Source organism: Oryctolagus cuniculus, chromosome 15 (assembly GCF_964237555.1).
Source record: "Oryctolagus cuniculus chromosome 15, mOryCun1.1, whole genome shotgun sequence".
Taxonomy (NCBI): domain Eukaryota; kingdom Metazoa; phylum Chordata; class Mammalia; order Lagomorpha; family Leporidae; genus Oryctolagus; species Oryctolagus cuniculus.
In genome coordinates, this window is record NC_091446.1 from 56,418,983 (window position 1) to 56,439,946 (window position 20,964).

General features: G+C 42.9%; 1 long non-coding RNA gene across 1 annotated transcript in view; it reads left to right on the forward strand.

Annotated features, from left to right (window-relative positions):
• Positions 1-20,964, forward strand: part of LOC138845368 (uncharacterized) — a 328,457-nt gene that overhangs the window by 251,130 nt on the left and 56,363 nt on the right. Inside the window, exons 4-5 of the long non-coding RNA XR_011382415.1 lie at positions 1,458-1,639; positions 15,239-15,344. This is a non-coding gene — a long non-coding RNA (uncharacterized lncRNA). The remainder of the gene's footprint in view (positions 1-1,457; positions 1,640-15,238; positions 15,345-20,964) is intronic.

The window sequence follows — 20,964 nt, forward strand, 5'->3', positions numbered from 1 at the left end:
ACAAAGGCTAAACTATTGCCTATCTATCCTTTTCCATAAAATAAGTTCTTCATTCTTTGTTGTAAATCATCAAACAACTTTGTAAATGTTGACATTCCCTCAAGGGTACAGTGAATTGGTTAGGCCAATGCAAATGTCTACTCTGTTTGATAGTTGTATTTGGACTAAATTCTACATGGTCATTCTTGTTATGTGCAACAGTTTCTTGGGAGCTTTGTGAGCCTGAGTAGACCACCCTAAGTCTGATCATTATCAGAACACTAAGTTTCTAGTGTGAAGTTGAGGGTAAGATGAAGGCTTGAGGTTTATTAATCCCAGGCCTCTCCTTGGTGGTCCAGGGGAGGAGGAGCTGCTTGACAATCTCTGGACAGTTGCTTTCTGCATCTCTGGGGATTTCTGGCCTTTCTCTTGAAAAAGGTGCACAGCTATATTTTCAACCTGAAGAATCTAAATTGATATATTTATCCCTTTCCTTTTTTTTTTTTTTGGTAAATACTCTTTGCTTTTGGAGATATTTAAATGTAGCCAGTGTCTTTTGTTGACATCCAGATCAGTGCTTTGTTAGAAAAGTACAATAAATTTGGTATTCTCGACATGCAATTACTCTTCCACTCATTCAGCCATGTTTACCCAAACTACTGCCATTAGCTTAGTGAAGATTTCAAGACCTATATTCCTTTGATCACAAGTAACTGAAGTGATTGTAGGATATTTACATGGAAATTTTAAAATATTAATGTCTATAACTCTAATGGCATCTAGTAGTTTACTCATTGAATTTTAAAATTTGAGGCATGTATTATTCATGGCTGGTCAGAAATCTATAATGCATGAATGTTTTCAGTGCACTCTGGTTTGTATGTGCTCCCCAATTTCCTGAGGTTGTCCCTGGGAAATGCTGGTGTCCATTGCATGCATAAACACTTGCCCATCTTTGGTCTCTCTGTGGGTGGTAAGGCTTTTTCGGAAGAGCTCAAAACAGTTTACAGACATGATACCACCAGTTTCTGTAAAATTCTTGGTAATATGTTAGAGGCAGATGCTGTCACCTGGATTTTATGGCTGAAGGACTGGAGGTACAGATCATTTGAATGGGAAATATCAAGTGCATGGCCTTTTGGCACATTGAGAAAGGGAATAAAAGACCTCTAGTACTAGATCAACCAACCAACTGATACTTGATGAATGTACACTCTTGGCTCAGTGTGGGGCTAGTTGCTGAAACAAGGCCACTTTATGTCTTGCTTATGTGATTTGGGTCTTCCACCATCTTGGGAAAAATACAGTCTGTCAGTGAACTTTCTTGGGAATCGACTGTAAACTGTGAGGGAATGAGCAGGAAAGAATTAGGAAATGAATAAGGTGTGTGGGAGGGAAATAAGAATTGTCTTTTGAAGGCAGGTATCCTCCCAACATGATGCCATACATTTTTACTCTATTTTCAAGATTGTTTTTAGGGTCATGAATACAAAGCAGCAATGTTCCAGTTATAAAATAAGTTATGATAGTAAGCAGAACCATCAATACCTGAAGAATCATCCCAGCCCACTATCATAAAGCTCCGAAGATGATTCTGTGCATTGTAAATGTGGCTGGAAATCAAGCAACTTGAAGGTGATGCTGTCAAAATGATGATAAAGTGAGTTGAGCAAAAAGTATCTGAAATGTTATTTGGCTCTTAGAACTATATTAGCAAGGATCTTTTAAAGAATGCATAGAAATGAAGCTCAAGAGAGTACAAAATTATAGAATTGCAGGACTTACTACAAATTATCTAATATATCTATATGTTTTTATAAACTGGAAACTGTGGATCAGAGACATGACCTGTCTTAGCCCAGACATACCTACTTAGAGGTATGAGTGGAAATCCAAGTATCCTCTCAGTCTGGTTCTTCTCCCACTTCTTTTGAACTTTTCACTCTTCATAGGGGTAGAAGAGCAATTCAATTTACTGTCCCTCTTTCCCCATTAATTGATTAACTAATGCAAAGTCTGGAAGATCATCCTAGAATCATGGATTTTTCTTACTAGCATAGATGTTCCTTATTCAGTAGCATAAATGTTCTCAGAAATTATATTTTGGTGTTTTGAGCTTGAAAGAGAGCCAAAATTCCCTGCTGCCAAATTCTCCAAAAAAGAAAAAAAAAATCTACAGCCATTAATTGGAACGTGGCTGCTGCATTAGTAGGCTACACAACTGCTTAATGAGGTGCCCCCATGCCGGGTGATCAATAGGGAGTTCCGTTGGGGGTGAACAATGTCTCCTCAGAAACTCACCCACTCTCAAGACAAATGCAGAGGGCATGGCGGGCAGTCAAAGAGGCAGGGTGAATTAGTGTCAAGAAACATCTTTTATTCATGGGAGTCATACATCAGAGGGAACTGAGCATGGCTTAGTTTTGTCACAGGAATAAAATGAGCAGTGCTGGAAAGTTGGCACTTTGTTAAAATGCCATTGATGAGATGTACAGTCCATACTCTGCACTCGGTGCAAAACTGTCTGGGTTTCTTAGGAGTTTGTTTATGAACTTCAGTGGGCACACATCTGCAGAGACTCCCCAAATGTGGTATGTGGTTAGGCAGGTGAGCATTTTCTTCTTTTCCAAGTAGAAGACTAGAGAGTGATTTAAAAACTTTTCATATAGTAACCACAGGGAGGATGGTTATTGTTGGATGAAGAGTCTTTCAGCATTTACAGTGAGCAATTTGTACCAGCGAATAGTGGGGAAAATCTCCCCAGCTGCTGCATGTGCAGTTCTAGAGCTATCCCTGGCCGTGTCGGGCAATGACCTGGGAGTTGATAAGTAGAATACCCTGTGATATGTATGTTTCTGGGAGGCCCTCCTGGCTCGGTGACTCACACCTGTGGCTGGAGGCGAAGGCTCAGAGAGATAGAGGAGACTCCATTCCTGATTGTGCCATTCATCTCTCTGCAACCCCATTTTACTCCTTTTGAAATGCTAGCAGTAATAACCTTTCTCAGAGGGCTGAAGTGGGGAAGAAATGAAATATTCTCCTTTGTCAGTGTGTCTGGCACCCAGGAGTGTTCTCCCGGGCTAAGTCTTCTGCCTTTCCAATCAGTAAAGGTGTGGTCCTCCTATTGACAGGCACCCTTTTCTGGGAGGAGGAGAGGTCAACTGCTAGTCAACTCCTCATAGTGTTTCCTTGGCACTAGCAGCCTCGGTTTCCCTCTGAGGTGCAATGCTATTTGCATCATTCATGAATTGTAGCTACAGGAACTTTGCAGAGAGAGGAAGAGGGGGAGTGGTGGGAGAGAAAGAGAATGCAAATGGCATTCACATTCGCACTCAATGAACAGATATCTCATAGCGAACAGGACATGGGAAGAACGAATATGATGTTCTTCCAACGGGTCTGCAGGCCACACATAATGCAAATAATACTTACATGGCTTGATTTTGGTACAGAATTGTGTGTGTATATGTGTGTAAGTGTAAAATATGTGCACATATTTCTTCCCAGGAGCATTTCCCCTAAACATAACAAACTACAAAATTGGATGTTTCCTTAAGGAAATGGCCCCTTCTTTTAAATGCTGTGCTATACTTATTGAAAGATAGTACTATGTTGATCTTGAGCAAAGTCTCTTCTTAACTGTGGTTGGCTATTGTTTCTCCTCTGAGTTTAGCATGTAATCTCTGATGAAAAAACCCTCTTCTAAACATCTCACAGTTGTCCAGGGTCATTTTGCAGTTTGGGTGTGATAACAGGCATGAGAGAACTACAAAAATGTTAAAAGCTTGAACTAGATAAAAGTTGCTCTTGTTAATAATGACTTCTTGATTGCAACATCTCTTTCAGTCTTTGGGTGAATAGGTCAAAGTGGAATGTTTTGCCCTATTTTCTAGGACATGATTTCTAGGCAAGGCTATCAGAACTCTCAGTGAAAAGAATTATGGGAGACTTGTGGAGAAGGGTCACCTTGCCTTAAGGTGTTCATGTCACTATTGTTAGAGGACTGGGATAAAAGAGTCTGATTAATGGCTTAGGATGGAATCTGAGAATTAAATACATTTTTTTTTTTTAAATTTGAGAGGCAGAGCTACAGAGAGAGAGAGGGAAAAACAGAGAGAAAGGTCATCCATCTACCGGTTCACTCCCCAGACGGCTGCAATGACTGGAGCTAAGCTGATCTGAAGTCAGGAGCCAGGAGCTTCTTCTGGGTCTCCCATGCAGGTGCAGGGGCCCAAGCACCTGGGCCATCTTCTACTGCCATTCCAGGCCACAGCAGAGAGCTGGATTGAAAGAGGAGCAGCTAGGACACAAACCAGTGCCCATTTGGGATGCCAGTGCCATAGGTGGGGGCCTAGCTTAATATACCACAGTGCTAGCACCAAGAAATTAGTATTTTAATTAGCTCCATAGGTGAATCTTATATCAGACAAATAACAATAAAAGGAAATAAAATTTGTGCATACATATTTTTATATCAGAATCGAAAGAACTATCCTTGAGAAATTCTTTTATTGTTAATATCCCACTCTAATTCTATTGTAGAAATGCAATATTTAGTCAAACATTGTCTTTCAAGATGATTTAAACCAGGATCCATGATCTATTATTCATTTATAAACTTCTAGATTATAGTGAGTCTAGGTGGTAGTGAGAAGCTTACAATCTATTTGGTAAACATCAGAAAATTATTAGTTGCCAATTTTCAGTTTTAGTAGTAATTTTAAAGTTCTTTATAAATGATTTAAAAAGCCACAATATTTTTTTAAAAAAGGCTTATTTACTTATTTGAAAGTCAGAATTACAAAGAGAGAGGGAGGGAGATCAATCTTCCATCTACTGGTTCACTCCCCAAATGTCTACAAGAGCATAGACTGGGCCAAGCAGGAGCCAGGAGCCAGAAGCTTTATCTGGTCTCCCATGTGGGTGTAGGGACCCAAGCACTTGACCATTTTCTGCTTTCCCAATCACATTAGCAGGGAGCTGGATCAGAAGTAGAGCAGCTGGGACTTGAACCGGCACCTATATGGGATACTGGTACTATAGATGGTGCTACACTATAGCATCAGCCCCTAACCAGAGTACTTTTTCAGAGATTGGCAGACTAGTGAGAAAAGTGATATTTTGGTTTTGGGTGGCTTGGAAATTTCCTCATTTAAAAAAAAAATAGCGCATTTCCAATTCCTTAGGATCCTGTAATTTCCTATATTTAACCATTACAGGTCACTTCATAAATAAGGGTCAAACCAGGATTCAAGAACTGATGCCCAGGTTCTGGGATACTGAAGGGTTCATGAGCCATTTTATTGGCTTTATAGTAGGAAAGAGCAGGGTTCACAACATGCCTCTTCTCCATGCTAGCTCTGTGACTATGATTGAGCTGTTTAATCTCTCTGATTCTCAAATCTTTCTTTATAAATTATGTTAATTATGAGGTATATGGAAGAGTTGCTGGAGCAATTTCTATTTATGTTAGTCTTATTACCATGTGGTTTTGTGCCTCTCCTATCAGGAGATGTTTACCAGTTGTCCCGGGCATGAGGGTGCGGCCATCCTGAGAGGGAGACATGGTTGGGCTGATCACTCTGCTCTTGTTAGAGTTGGTTCTCTCACAGGCAACCGCATACCTTGCCAGTCAGATGTTGGCAGGATCTTCTACATCGGCGCTGTTTGTATGACTGGTCCTCCAGTTGTCTTCATTTCCTTGGCATCAACTCAAGTTTGATGTCCTCATTAATAGAGCACTTTATTGGAATTATCTTGTAGAGGAATTTAAACACTAATCCCCATAATGACAGCAAAATCAGTACAGAGTCCCCTGTATCAGTCAGGGTCTCAGCAGGGAACAGATGGCTCACTTGCGTTGGATAATTTGTGGAGAGTTTAATAAAGGAAACATTGAAAAAAGTGGGGCCATGATCTAGAGAAACCACTGGGGCTGTGCAAAAGCTTGGGTCTAGTTACCACCCTGTGCTCTTCCTAGCCCAACTCTGAAAAGAGAGTAGGTGGAGAGGTGGGTCAGTATCCAAAGATAGTGAGAGCTCCTCCTACCGGAGCTGTGGTCTCTGATGGATAAAGACCACATAGGGCAATCCTGCAGGAACAAACAACCTGGTATTACCTAGTATTACCACACTTACTCCCTGTGCCCTTGTGCTTGTATTTTCCCTTGGCCAAAGTCAATGGACAGCCAGAAAGCAAAGGAGTCTCTGTATTTGCTTGATGTAGGTCAGCCTTCTAGGGCAGACAGCAGGGTACAGATGGGTGGAGAATGAATCTGAACAAAGAGAACATACATGGCTCATTCTCTTGTAGAGACCCTCAGCTGCCAAGTATTGCCATGGTAGGTGTGGTAGAGTCTATTAAGTAATGTACTGCAAGGTATTTATTGGAAAAATAGATGTATTAGAGTCAAACAGTCCTGAATTCAACTCTGGCTCTGCCACTCATTACCTTTTCTGTGCTCTTAGTACACAACTGGTCTTAGCGAGTCACTTACATTATCTCAGCCTCAGTTTCTTCACCTGTAAAATGGGAGTCATGACTTCTCCATAGCAGAGTTGTCACAGGATTAAGTGAACTAGTACAGTTGGAAATACACACAAAAAGCTATACTGTATACACACACTATGAATGAGTATACACTATATATTTACACATAAAAGACCATTTGCTAGCCCTCTGTTGTCAAAGAATAATTTTCTGGGTGAAAAATTGCAAATCCAGTGGGTGGGCAAAAGCTAAGATACATTGAAATCTAGGTGGTGTTCTGTTAAAATATGACTTTGGTATTCACCGGGGGAGCCTAAAGAGTTTCATTTGAAGGGAAGATTGTGTATTAATTTATATCTATAGGAGCCTTGTGTGACATTTCCCAATCTGTCTGTGAAATAATGGTTCTAAATGGTTTATGACTTTTAAAAAATCTAATAAATATAGTAACTTTGTATCTCAGTGCAATGAAAAAAGATATGTTTTCTAATATATCATCCCTCATAGAAATGCATTACTGTTTTCCACCAGCATATATCTTAGAACTGGATATCTTCTGTTGGCCCATTTCTTAAAGAGCCCCTGAATAGATAGACTGTACAGGGCTGTCTCCGCTGCCACTCCCAGCCCCAAAGGTCAGCACACAGCTAGGACTACAGCCTCATATGGAATGGACCAAGTGTTGGGGGACTATGGAGAAAACGTTCCAAAGGTACTTTGCCCACTGTATTTAACCTACCATATTCTCCTATGGCCAGGAGATTCCATTGAACTTTGCTCCCCCCCATCCTAAGCACGTTTCAATTGCCTGTGATATTAGCATGTAAAACATATGAAATGAGTTTTCCAGAGGAGCTTCCTTCATACAGGACACTAAAAATGAAGCCACAGGGTTGTAAATACTCAAGAGTATGGTGTGGGCTCCCAGGAAGATAAGGAAATACTTTGTGTAAAATCTGAATACTGCTGATCCCAAGGTAGGGAAGTGTTGAAGGGAATTTAGCAAGTTTGGTTGCTAGGGCAGAAGCTGGGCTCATCCAAACACCTGGAGCTTTGAACACACTGTTCAATAGTAAGGATCTTAACTTATTTAAGATTTTTGCTTCTACCTTGATTTACTTATCTTTATATTTTTTAAAACTTATGTATTTATTTGAAAGGTAGAGAGACAGAAAGAAGGAGAAGGGGGGAGAGAGAGAGAAAGAAATGGGGGGGGGTGGGGTGGGAGATGGAGGCAGATCTACCATCTTCAGGTTCACTCCCTAAAGGGCTGCAATGGTAAATGCTGGGCCAGGCCAAAATCAGGAGCTAGGAACTTCACTCAGGTCTCCCATGTGGTTAGCAGGGGCCCAAATATTTGGGCCACCATTTGCTGTTTTCCAACACATATTAAAGTGGAACTGGATTGCAGGCAAAGAGATGGAACTTAAACTGGCATGCTGATAAGGGATGCCAGTGTTGGAAGCAGCATTTTAACCCACTGCTCCATAATACAGATCCCCTTGACTTGCATTTTGAATGATATTTATGTGCTCAATGTATTCTCATAGACATAATCAGAATTTTATGCCAACTGCACTTTCTCTTCCCAAGTGGGAATGCAAAAGAAAGATATGTTATTATAAGAATAAGCATGAATCTGTTCGCATATATGAATACATATACTATGTGAAACTCTTTATATTCTATAAAACAATATGTAGGAGTGAGCATCCAAAAATTGGTTAGTCCCATCTTCAAGCTATACCTAGTATCTAACTCCTTCTTTCCATCTCTAGAACATTCACCTTGGCCAGCGCCACTTTCCCATCTCCACCACTGTATCTTTCTTGGGTTATTGTAAGAGCTTGCTAATTAGTCTTTTCTGTTATTCCCTCCCCACCTTTTTTAACCTTTCTATAGTCTGTTATCAATGCAGCAGCCATGGTGGTCCTTTGAAATACCAGTCATATCATATTTCTCCACGGTATAAAACAGGCACCAGCTTCTCATTTCTTTCAGAATAAAATCCAAATAATTTTTAATAGAAAATTTTTATTTAATAAATATAAATTTGAAAGTCCAACTTTTGGATTATAGAAGTACTGTCGCTCCCCGTCTTCGTGGAGGAACGACACAGGACCCTGCGCTGTTCTTTTGTCTGCTCGGCCCTCCCCGGGTTTGCTGCTGGTTCTTCCTGGGTTGGCTGCCATCCCTTCCACCTCCATGGAAGGGCTGTTCCCCCTGCCACTTTTCCCCACTTCCGCGGGGGAGCAGCACACCGCCGGCCAGCTCTCTCGGGGGCTGCACAGGTGTTCCCTCAGATGTTCCTGGTGCATGTTGTCTCTCTCCTCCTTTATAGTCCTCTTCCGCCAATCCCAACTCGGCTGCCCACACGCCGAGTACGCTGCTCTCCTCCAATCAGGAGCAGGATCAGCTCCTGGAGGTCATCACTCAAGTTGGCAAGAGGCAGCTGCGTAGAAGCTGTTTTCTCCTCTCCCAGCGCCATATTGTGGGAGAGCAGATGCATAGAATAAGTCTTAATTCCAGTAACTTAGTCTAGTCCGAGTTGCTCCCCACAGATCCCCCTTTCTTTTTATTTTTGGCGTTGATACGTGCCTGTCTTCGGTGCCCCACGGCACACACTCTGCTCTGCTTGCTAGAGTTGCCCACAGGTGCTTACAAGCCCTACCAATAAGGCAAACCGAATCCAGGTCCTCTCTTCGCCATGTTGTGAGGAGGTTTTTAGGCGCTGATGCGTGCCTGTGTTCGGTGCCCTGCAGCACATGCTCTGCTCTGCTAGAACTGCCTGCAGGTGCTTACAAGCCCTATCAATCAGGCAAACCAAATCCAAGCCTTCTCATTGCCGTATTGTGGGGAGACTTATTGGTATTGATTCGTGCCTATCTTCGGTGACCTGCAGCTCATACTCTGGTCGAGCTGCCTACTGGTGCTTATCGCCTTACTAATCAGGCAGACCGAATCCAAGCTCTCTCATTGCCATGTTGAGGGGAGGCCTTATTTTTCTCTATTTCTCTATCTCCGGGCATTCCTATCTCTCCCATTTTACTTTTATCTACCAGCATTCCTATTTCTCTCATTTTACTTCTAAATGTCTGTTTCTCTTATCCCTGCGGCTTCCCAGCGCCCGCCCCGAGGCTGCTTCTCGGCGGCTTCCCAGCTCTGAGCCGCTTCAGCCCGCGCTTCTCTCATCTGTGCGGCTTCCCAGCTTTGCGCGTGCACTCCGCGGTCTCCGCGCCCCTTCGGGCCTGCACCACGGCCTCGCACTAGCCCCACGTTCCCTATCTATTCACGCCCCGTGCTCTCTCTGCACGCGGCGGCTTCCGCGAGTCACACAGCCCCAGCTCACGTTTCCGCCGCTGGTATTCAATCTAAGTTCCCCGGGCTAACCTGGCGAATTCAACCTAGCTCACGTCTGCGCCTTTCGGCTTGGCTTCCCGTCTTTTGCTCCCTGGGCTAATCTGACGGATTCCAACCTGGCGGCCCACGTCTCTGCCTCTGGTTCCAGATTTTTGCCTTTTGCCCCCCGGGCTGACTTAAAGAATTCCAAGCTGGCTTACGTCTCCGCCTTGGCCTGCCCCCGCAGCTTCAATTTCCCTAACATTTTTCTCTACCCGGTATGTTTCCCTAAGTTTTCTTCCAACAATATTCCTCCCTCATTTCTCCTGGCTTCTCCCCACAGTCCGTATCCGAGTCTGTTTGCTCTAGCTTTCACTTTCGCTTTCGACCTTAGAGATTTCTCCCAGCTTCCCCCCGTAGTCCATATCTGAGTCTATTCCTAGGCTTTTGATAGCTTCTTCCGGCACCTTTTGCGTCCGGCTTTTCCCTAGGCTCTTTGCTAGTCTCTCCGGTATTTTCCCACTTCTTCCCGCTTCTTCCCTCCTAGGTTTCCTATCCGAGTCATGGCACCATTATGTCGCTCCCCCTCTTCATGGAGGAACGACACTAAACCCTGCCTAGGCTTCCTATCCGAGTCACGGCACCATTATGTTGCTCCCCGTCTTCGTGGAGGAACGACACAGGACCCTGCGCTGTTCTTTTGTCTGCTCGGCCCTCCCCGGGTTTGCTGCTGGTTCTTCCCAGGTTGGCTACCGTCCCTTCCACCTCCGTGGAAGGGCGGTTCCCCCTGGCCACTTTCCCCACTTCCGCAGGGGAGTGGCACACTGCCGGCCGGCTCTCTCGGGGGCTGCACAGGTGTTCCCTCAGATGTTCCTGGTGCATGTTGTCTCTCTCCTCCTTTATAGTCCTCTTCCGCCAATCCCAACTCGGCTGCCCACACGCCGAGTACGCTGCTCTCCTCCAATCAGGAGCAGGATCAGCTCCTGGAGGTCATCACTCAAGTTGGCAAGAGGCAGCTGCGTAGAAGCTGTTTTCTCCTCTCCCAGCGCCATATTGTGGGAGAGCAGATGCATAGAATAAGTCTTAATTCCAGTAACTTAGTCTAGTCCGAGTTGCTCCCCACAAGTACTTCCCCCTATAACCACCCTCCCACCTGCAAACCATCCCATCTCTTACTCCCTCTCCTATCCCATTCTTCATTAAGATTCATTTTTAATTACCTTTATATACAGAAGATCAACTCTATACCGAGTAAAGATTTTAACAGTTTGCACCCACCACAGACACTCAAAGTACTGTTTGAAGATTAGTTTTACCATGAATTCTCAAAGTACAACACATTAAGGGCAGAGATCCTACATAGGGAGTAAGTGCACAGTGACTCCTGTTGTTGATTTAACAACTGACACTCTTGTTTATGGCTTCAGTAATCACCCAAGGCTCTTACGATGAGCTGCAAGGCTATGGAAGCCTCTTGAGTTTGCCAACTCTGCTCTTATTTAGACAGGCCATAGTCAAAGTAGAAGTTCTCTCCTCCCTTCAGAGAAAGGTACCTCCTGCTTTGGTCCCTTCATTCCACCGAGATCTCATTCACAGAGATCTTTCATTTAGGTCATTTTTTGGCACAGTGTCTTGGCTTTCCATGCCTGAGATACTCTCGTGGGCATAAAAGCCACATCCACATCTTAAAATGATCTACAGGCTCTTCTGTGATTCAGTCTCTTGTTCCATCTCATCTCCCACTACTCCCCCACTCTGTGTTATATCTGTGCTAGTCTCCCTCCGATTACTAAAATAAGTTCAGAACATTCCTACCTTAGGTCCTTTGCACCAGCTATTTCTCCTCTTTGGAATACTCTTCTAACATATTGTTCACTGGATAACTTCCCTTGTTGCTTCTGGCCTTTGTCCAATTGTCACTTTTTCCTCCAGGCATACCCTGACCATCTTAATAATGGTAATTCATGCCATCTCTGCACATCAATTCCTGATTCTTTTAATCCTGTTTTCTTCCCTGCCTCTACCTGAGCATATATAATTTAATACTTTGCACAGTTTTCTTTATTATCTTACAGTATGAGCTCCATCAGGGCAGGGGATTTTGTGTAGTTGGTTCCAGGCACAGTGCTTGCCTGGAACATAGCCAATAAAGATACTGTTTTCAAGGACTTTGATAGTTCACTCAATAGGCATACACTGAGTATCTGCTCTGTTGTTGGTGTTGTGTCAGATGCCAAGGTAAAATGATGAAAAAAGTTGGGGGTGGCAGGCAGGTTGCAGCCTGGTGGTGCATCAGAGACAGATATTAACCCCATCACATTTATAGTGGGGGTCCAGTTGGCTTTCATTCTCAAATTTGAGTAAACTGGCCATCTGAGTTTTTAAATAAAATGGGAGACATCAGGGAAGTATGAATATTATTAAAAGGAAACTATGCAAGTCTGGACATTAGTAATGAAAGACTTTATTAAGGAGGAATATTGTAACAGGAAGATGCTCAAAATCTAAGCTAGCAATGTGCCCAAAAAGGCGTAGTGAGTAAAGGTTTTATATGTAGAGATGGTGGGAAGGTGATTATGGAAAGAAGGGGCTTGCTAAGAACTGCTAGGAAGGATCTTAGCTATTGCAATAAGGGAAAAATCAAGGTGAGAAAGATTTGTGGTCAGACACATGGGACAGAATGTGGGATGGTGAAGGAGCAACACTAGTTAGAGAGAGGGAGTTCTAGGCCTGCTGTTCAGGGCAAACCAGGCTACCAGCAAGTCAAGTCCAAAGGTGGATTGGCCCAATGAGTTTTCATAGGCAAAAGTTAAGGTTTAAACATATGACACTGGGTGACTTCTATTTCCTTTCTTAATAGAATCACTTCCTTTGGAATTTTATATGTGTTGTTGTATCAAGAGTGGTATATTAAGATAATCAGAAAAAGTGAAAAAGCCAATCTCTCTGTTATGGTTGTTAACCACTAAGTGGGTACCAAGTCCCCTTTCAACTGTGTCGCTGGATGTCACAGACACTCTATGTCACGTGGTGTGCTTAGAGGTAGGAATGCGCACTGGTGCCCCGGGAAATGAAAGGCTTTCCCTGGAATTCAGCAGTGGAACCAGATTTTTGAAACTGCTATGCCCTTACTTCCTCAAAAATGACCTCGGTTTTTGCCACGAAATGATAGTTATTACAAACTCCATGCTTCAAACTCAACTATGCTACCAATGCTGTTGTAGCACATCCTCATTGTTAAGCTTGCTTTATTGAGGAGTATACTGTGCATGTAACCTCTGTAGGTGAAAGATGAGAAAATAATAATTAATATCACAATGAATCTGCTCAATGAATGATACAACTGGCAGTTCTCTTGGAGCACATTGAGACAACTCTAGCCTGCTACCAAAGAGCTGCATTTTTATAGTGAAAAATACATCTCACAGGAGGCCTTCAACTAAACCACAGCTTCTTAGATTTTATTTGAGAGTCAGTAGCTGCTCCCAACTCTAATCACACATGCTTTGGCCTCTTCTGAGTACATCTGGCATTTAGACTGTGAAATACCCTACTGGGCCTTGAATTCTCTGGCTGAGTTACTGATAAATTCACTGAAATGTGTACCAGCCTTTAAATAAGCCCATAAAAATGTGTCTCCACCATGAGCTGTATAGTTGTTTTGGATGGAAGAGCACTGGGCTAGGAGGCAGGCAGAATTGCAGGGCAGGGACAGGCAGGAGAGAAAACATGGCGGGGGGTGGTTCTGTTAGGTCTCTGTCACTGGGCTTCCTATGCCTCATACATCACATCATGGACTTCTCACAACAGCCTTGTGACATGGGAGGGTCCCCGTTTGGTAGATAAAGAGAGGCTTGGAGAAGCCACACAGCTAGAAGAGGTAAGGTTCAAATTTCAACCCAGGTCTGTCTAACTAGAGAGCAGGCCTTCCTGATTTTCCTAATTCCAGATCCAGGTCTGTCATTCAATATGTGATCTCGAGCAAATCAATGTGGTTGCTTTGATTTACTGTGTTCTACACTGTAAAATGGAGATAGTGCTACTGGCACAGTCCAGAGTGACGTTACATTAAATGTATGTGATAGCACATTGAAACAGTGTTGAGATTTACAAATGTGAGTTGTTGTGGAATTGAATGAAATTAATGTGATTTTCACTTGCCTGCACTATCTTTGTTGTCCTGTGGTTAAGGCACACCATTAAAGATTGACCTTTGGAACACTGGTAGTCGGGAGAGGTTTAACACAAGCCCAGCAACACATCCTAAGCACAGGGACAGAGATGAGGTGCTACCTGCTTTACTAATTGAATCAACTTCCAAATGAATAGAAATACTTTCTAAAAAGACTTATTTATTTATTTGAAAGGCAGAATTAGGGAGGGAGATAAGAAAGATATCTTCCATCCACTGCTTCACTCACCAAAAGACACCCTGTTCAAGGTTGGGCCAGGCCAAAGCCAGGAGTCTGGGACTCCATCCAGGCCTCCCATGTGGGTGGCAGGGGCCCAAGTACTTGAGCCATTCTCTGTGCTCGCTTTGACAGCACATATACTACAAAAGAAAATTGAGCCATTGTCTGCTACTTTCCCAGGTGCATTAGCAGGGAGCTGGATCAGAAGTCCAGAAGCTGTGACTCCAAATGTTGCTCATATGGGATGCTGGTGCCCTAGATGGTAGCTTATCCCACTGCTCCACAGATTGGCCCCAATATATTTTTAAAGATTACTTTTTCTTGTTCTTTTCTGTCATTTTATGGGGGTTGGGGCAGTATTTATGACCTTGAGGAAATTACTTGACCTGTCTGAACCTGTATTTCCTTATTGACAAAATGCTGCTTTCTCAGAGAGCTTATCCATTCATTTATTCCACCAACATGCTAGAAGCCTACTATATGTTGGGCATTGCTTTAGATGCTGGGAATATAGCAATGAATAAAGCAAGCAAAAGTTCCTGCCCTTTATATTCTAGAGACAAATAAAGATAGTCATAAGAAAAATAAGTTGAATATACAGCCTGGTTGTGAGTGTAAGTAGAAAAATAAAGCAAGACGTGGAGAGGGATTGTTAGAGATGTGGGCGATGACCTGTTCTTTTAGACATGGGAGTACAGAAGGTACTATGGTTTGGTGTCCCTCCAAAGTTCGTATGTTGACACCTTATCACCAAGTTGATTCAAGAGAAGGTGGGGCTGGAGAGAACCAGTTAGGCCCCTTTCCCTTTCTGTCTCTTCTGCCCTGTGTTCACAGTGCTCATTCCTCTTACCCTTCTGCATCCCATTGCCAACGAAGTGCCATCTTAGAAGGGAACGTGCCAGACAGTGAATCGACTGCTCCCATGACCTTGGATTTTCCAGCTTCCAAAACTGTGAGAAATGAATTCCTCTTGTTTGTAGATTTCCTAAACTGGGACTTTTTTTTTTTTTTTTTTACAGGCAGCAGGAATACATTAAGTCAGAAGTCCTCACTGGAGATGGACAATTTACAATTTAATAAAGATGGAAGGAACTGAGACAGGAAATCATGTGGATATCCTGAAATGTAAGAATTCCTCGTGCTATGTGTGTGTGTGAGTACAGTGCACATGGGAGAAGTCACAAATGAAATAACACACAGCACTCACAGTAGTACTTAATACTTGTTTGCTGACAATGAGGAAACAAAAACTATAATGTGTCCAGGGATTCCGCACAGGGAATTATGAATCCAAAAAGAATGGTTTTACAAATAAAATTCCAAGCAAAAATATAGCACCATTTGCCTGAAAGACAACACTCAGAGTGTTGAGAAATTTCAGTGAAATTTCTATCTGTCAGTTGCCAAGAGCCAACCAAGTCCCTTCACACACCTACAGACTTCTGCTGACTTAGTTGTTACTCATTTGCAAACTAGAAATCAACATGGCCTTGGGTAAATTTTATGAACTGCAGATCCATTAGCAGTATCAAGGGGAACTCGCTTTTAAGGCTGATGTCAAAGAGGACACCGATCCCTCCCTCAGTCCTTCCTTTGTAGTTGCCTCTATTACAGGATATTGGGCTTAATGAACCATACCTCTTCCCAGCTCTATCATTCTCAGTGACCTGATATGACATTTTGCTAGACTCTGAGACAGCAAAGAGGTTTCAGCTCTTGTTCCAACTCTGGTTGGCTGGTAGAGACGGACACCAGCATGATACTGAGGCTTTTTTGGGCTCATTAGGAAAGAGGGCTACGATTAGTTACATTTTTTTAAGCCCTATACACCTCCATGTACAACCCACGAGAAACTAAGCTAAAACATGGGAGAAAAAGGCTAGAATTGAAAGACCTATGAAGCTTTCCTGGATATGGAATAACAGTGGCTTATGTTCCATAACGTCACAGGGAGAATCTTCAAGGAGAAACTGAACGTCCATCTGACATTGACAAAGCATCAGAGATTTGTGAATGGACCCTGGTGATGTTAGAAATAGACAGTAAAGTAATGGGGAATGAGGATAGATCCAGCTTTGATTTATTTGGCTATTTGATAGCACCTTTGACAACTTTGTCCACCTTGACATGTCAATAAAGTTATTAAAATGAAATCTGAAAAAAGAGGAGAGCATTAGAGCATAGCAGAGTTTCATTTCCAAGTCATAGTGCCCAGCAGACCAAGAGAAGCTAGACCCCGGGCATACAGTGCCTGCTTTAATTCCAGGCTGCCACTCACCTCTGCTTGACATTTGACAATGTATTTAAAAGTTCTCCTAAGCACATAAAGGAAAATGAATGAGTAAATAATTGGTTGCCCCTTTAAAAATAGAAAATATCAGGCTAGGGTTTAATTAGCTGTCATAAATTATTCTCAAGCTAACTCTGCAGTGAGAAGCCACTTTTACCCTTTGCCTCCAATAAAGGAAAATTGTTGAGGTCACTTATAGTTTTACTTTCTGAACTAGAAGTTTGCGACAGTGAGCTTCATATCAATGATAATATTAAAGAATAAAGGGATGGAATTTCTGCACTACATGGGAAGACAGACTAGAAAACTAGTAAGTTTTGAGTGCTAATCTATTTCTGTCAATGATTTATTAAAGCTGTTTATGGCAAGTACTCCTGGCAAGACCCCATAAAATGAACAAAACACTCAGTACTTCTCTTGTTGAAAAATGTCCATTTCTTTAAGGACCATCATCCTATAGAAATAATGGACATCAAGGAGAGACTAGTCTAACTCAATCAATGTTTATTAACATGGACAATGTGAAAGTCATGTTCTTGGACCCTGGAGAATGTGAATATTAATACTTAATCATTAACCCTAGTGAAAGGTGACACGGCTAATTTGCAAATGAAGATAATGTGAACAGCAGGTGATTAGAGATGTAGAAGTAGTACAGAGCACTTTGGGTTGGCAACGAAGGAGGCATTAATTCTGCATGAACCGAGAGTGGTAGAGGACAAGGTGGGGAAGGTATGAAAGATTCCTAGGGAGATGGTATTTGAATTCAGACCTCACTGATATGGAGCTTTTACAAGTAGAGCCAGGGAAAGGCCAGCTTATGCCCAGGGAATTGTGACAACCAAAGCTTAGAGTTTGAGAAGCAGCAGGGCATTGCCTGGGAGATGGGGTGGGTTTGGGAAGGATCAGAGAGAGTCTTGAGTGACAGGTGGTGGTACTGGGCTTATTTCACAGGACTCTGACAATTTTTGCAGCAGGAAGTAGCAAATCAGAACCGGGTTTTAAAATTTTGCCAGGAGTGGGCCGGCGCAGTGGCTCACTTGGTTAATCCTCTGCCTGCGGCTCTGGCATCCCATATGGGTGCTGGGTTCTAGTCCCAGTTGCTCCTCTTCCAGTCCAGCTCTCTGATGTGGCCCGGGAGGGCAGTGGAGGATGGCCCAACTGCTTGGGCCCCTGCACCCACATGGGAGACCGGGAGGAAGCACCTGGCTCCCGGCTTTGGATTGGCGCAGCGCGTTGGCTGTGGCGGCCATTTGGGGGGTGAACCAACAGAAGGAAACCTTTCTCTGTCTCTCTCTCTTGCTGTCTATAACTCTGTCAAAAAAAAAAAAAAAAGATAAAATTATGCCAGGAGTGTGGAAAATGTATGAGGTGGTGATTTTAAGAAATGTGGAGGAATGTAAACTGGCTCCAAGCTACCCCTGTAGCCCATTAAAATGGTAATTTGGCCTGAACTAGGTTTAGTAAGGAGAGGAGGTGCTGTGGAGGTGGAGTGGAAAGGAGATTTGTGGCCAGGTGGCTGGGCACGTTGCATGTAAGCAGGGTTAAGCTGGGAGAATTTAGTGCAGGGTTTCATTTTCAGGTTGCAAATGAGCCTTCAGGTCTTGGTTTCAGTTTTAGTCTTGGTTTGGGAGATGTTCAAAGAACATCTGAGGCTCTGAAGGTAATACAGAGTAAATTCTATACTTCAATCAGCAATTCCCAGTCTTCTTGCTAGACTTCTTGCAGGATATGGTGGGATACAGCTGTGCCTGTACAAAGCATGTAATGATGATTTGTAGTATGGGTTAGTCTACTAAAAGCTATCAGTGTGTGTGTGTGTGTGTGTAAGTAGGTAGGTGGTAAAATTCAAGAGTAGTCTGTTGATGAATTTAGGAATTCCTCTAAAATACTGTCAAAGAATATTCTAATAATTCAGAATTGTAGCATTTGCCTCATTTCTGTAAACATCAACACGCTCCTGAGATAGGAGTCACTGGAGCCAAAGGTATCTGGGATACCATTGTGACAGAGAAAGGAAATAATGCTTGGTTATTCTTTTGTTTTTTCTCTTTGTCTACTCCAGAATAATCTGACTTGCCTCCAGGTACATCATCAAACTCTTTTGTTGGAAAAGTGAAGTTGTAGAAGGGCCTTGGACCTCTATGGAGCAATTTTCAGTTGAATGTGCTAGTCATTAGAAGAATACTTGAATGTAAAAGCCATCATTTGTTACCACTGGTCTTGCTGGCCAGGTTTTAGGCTTGCCAAAGTTGTATCAGAATTACCTTTCACAAACTCTCCATATCTTAGGATGTGAAAGATAGAAGCTGAATGGTGGAGAAGAGTTAGAGAAGAGAAACTGCTTTTGAATGGTAGCCTAGCGCTCAAGATGGGAGGGGCAGGTGCGTAGAAAGTACAGCACAGGCACTTGAGAGGTGTGGGTAAAGGTAGATCGCCGAGCAAGTCTTTCCTGGAAGGTGTACATTAGAGACAGAGACAGGGAGAAATCATCGACTTCATTAAATCCTTGAGAGATGTAATAGCTGTTTCTGTGAGAGACGGAATGATCACAGGGCAGGCATTTGGTAAGGCAGTGAAGATGTTGCTTCAACTGCCTTCATTCCATATGGGAAGACTTTGGTTTAAGTCCAGCTGTGCTCCTGATTCCAGCTTCCTGTCTATCTGCACTCTTGGAGGTAGCAGGTGATGGCTCTGTTAGGTCTCTGCCACCCATGTGGAGGATCCAAGTTGAGTTCCTGGCTCTTGGCTTTGGCCTGGTCTAGCTCTAACTGTTAGGGGAATTGGCGAGTGAATCAGGAGGTAGGCAATCTTTGTCTGTCTCTCTACCTTTCAAATAAAAAAGTGTGATCCTCAGATTTTTTAGGAACTGGAAGGTTATATGTCAGAAAGGTTTTTCAAGGCAAGTTTAAGATCAGAGGTTGGATAACTTGATGTTGCATTTCACACTACTGGAGTGGACCTATATCTTCCAGCATCCTTACTAAGCTGATGAGGGTACAGAGGCTCAGTAAGCAGTGAGGTAAAGAAAACCAGAATTCTATTCTTCTCACAGAATCATCTGTAGCAATCCTATTTTGCACATTTTCAGGATCTGAGTGGAAAACACAAAAAAACCTGGATTAGAACTTATAAATAAATGATGATAACTCATTATTGACATCTTTATCTCTTTCTCAAGTGTTCTGTTTCCCTGGATAACTGTAAGTGTCAAATGAGATAGATGATTTGTGTGAAAATTAAATTCCAGACTACAAATTATCATTGGGGATGATAATGACTCATCATAAGGATTTAATGTTGGAAGTGCATGTCCCGTCTGATCATAGAGGCTGAAAAGGAACTTGAGGCCCGGAGGATGGAATAGTATGGTCTAAGGCATGAATTTAGTGATTTTTGCCTTTTTGACATAGGCTTGGTATAAATTAGCATTCGGTAAATAGTGTTAGGGCTGCCCATAGAACCCAGGTACCCTGACTCCTAGCCCCGTGAAATTTTTCTCAACAGGTTAAAGGTGATCTTTCAGGATTGAGTCTGCAAATTTCCCTAGGAATGGGCTCTGGTCCACCTAAATAGTATCACTTTGACCTTGATTTTTCCACGTGGGGGTGGCTCAGGGAGCCGGCCTCCACTTCCAGTGTGACAGGTCACAGGGGGAATTGGTGTTTTTCTATGGGAGAAGAGACTGGCTCTAGAGGGCAGACTCGTGTTGTTTACTCTCAGAAATCAAAGTGTTTTCAAATCTAATCACAAGCAGCAGGAGAAAAAGCCAACAAATCATTTGCTTCTATCTCCTTTTATTCATAAATCAGTTGGATCAATAACTATTTGAAATGTGAAAGCCCTTGCTTGGCATGCTACCCAAGGAGAAAAGGAAATTTCATAACTTTTTTAGAGGAAGTTTGCTTGTTGAATGCAAAGAGACGGCAAGTGGGGCTGGCGCTGTGGCGTAGTAGGCTGACCTCTGCCTGCAGCATCAGCATCCCATATGGGCACCAGTTCATGTCCTGGCTGCACCTCTCCCGATCCAGATCTCTGCTTGCAGCCTGGGAAAGCAGTGGAAGATGGCCCAAGTGCTTGAAACCCTGCACCCCTGTGAGAGAAGATCCTGGCTCCTGGCTTTTGACTGGCTGAACTCTGGCTGTTGTGACCATTTGGGGAGTGAATCAGTCAATGTCTCTCCCTCTTTCTGTCTGTAACTCTACCTCTCAAGTAAATAAATAAAATCTTTTTCTTTTTATTTATTTATTTTTTAAAGAGAGCAAATCTAACCTTGTACCCTATTCTGGGGTCTAGCATTCTAGCATGGAGTGAGGCATTTGTCCTTTAATTGAAATATCTTACTGCTGACTTCTTTGGATTCCAGGACAGGCACCAGATGTCATTCAGCCCACAGCATGGAGAGTTACTCTTAATTAAAATTGAAATTGAAGTTGCCCTGGTTGGCAGTGCTTT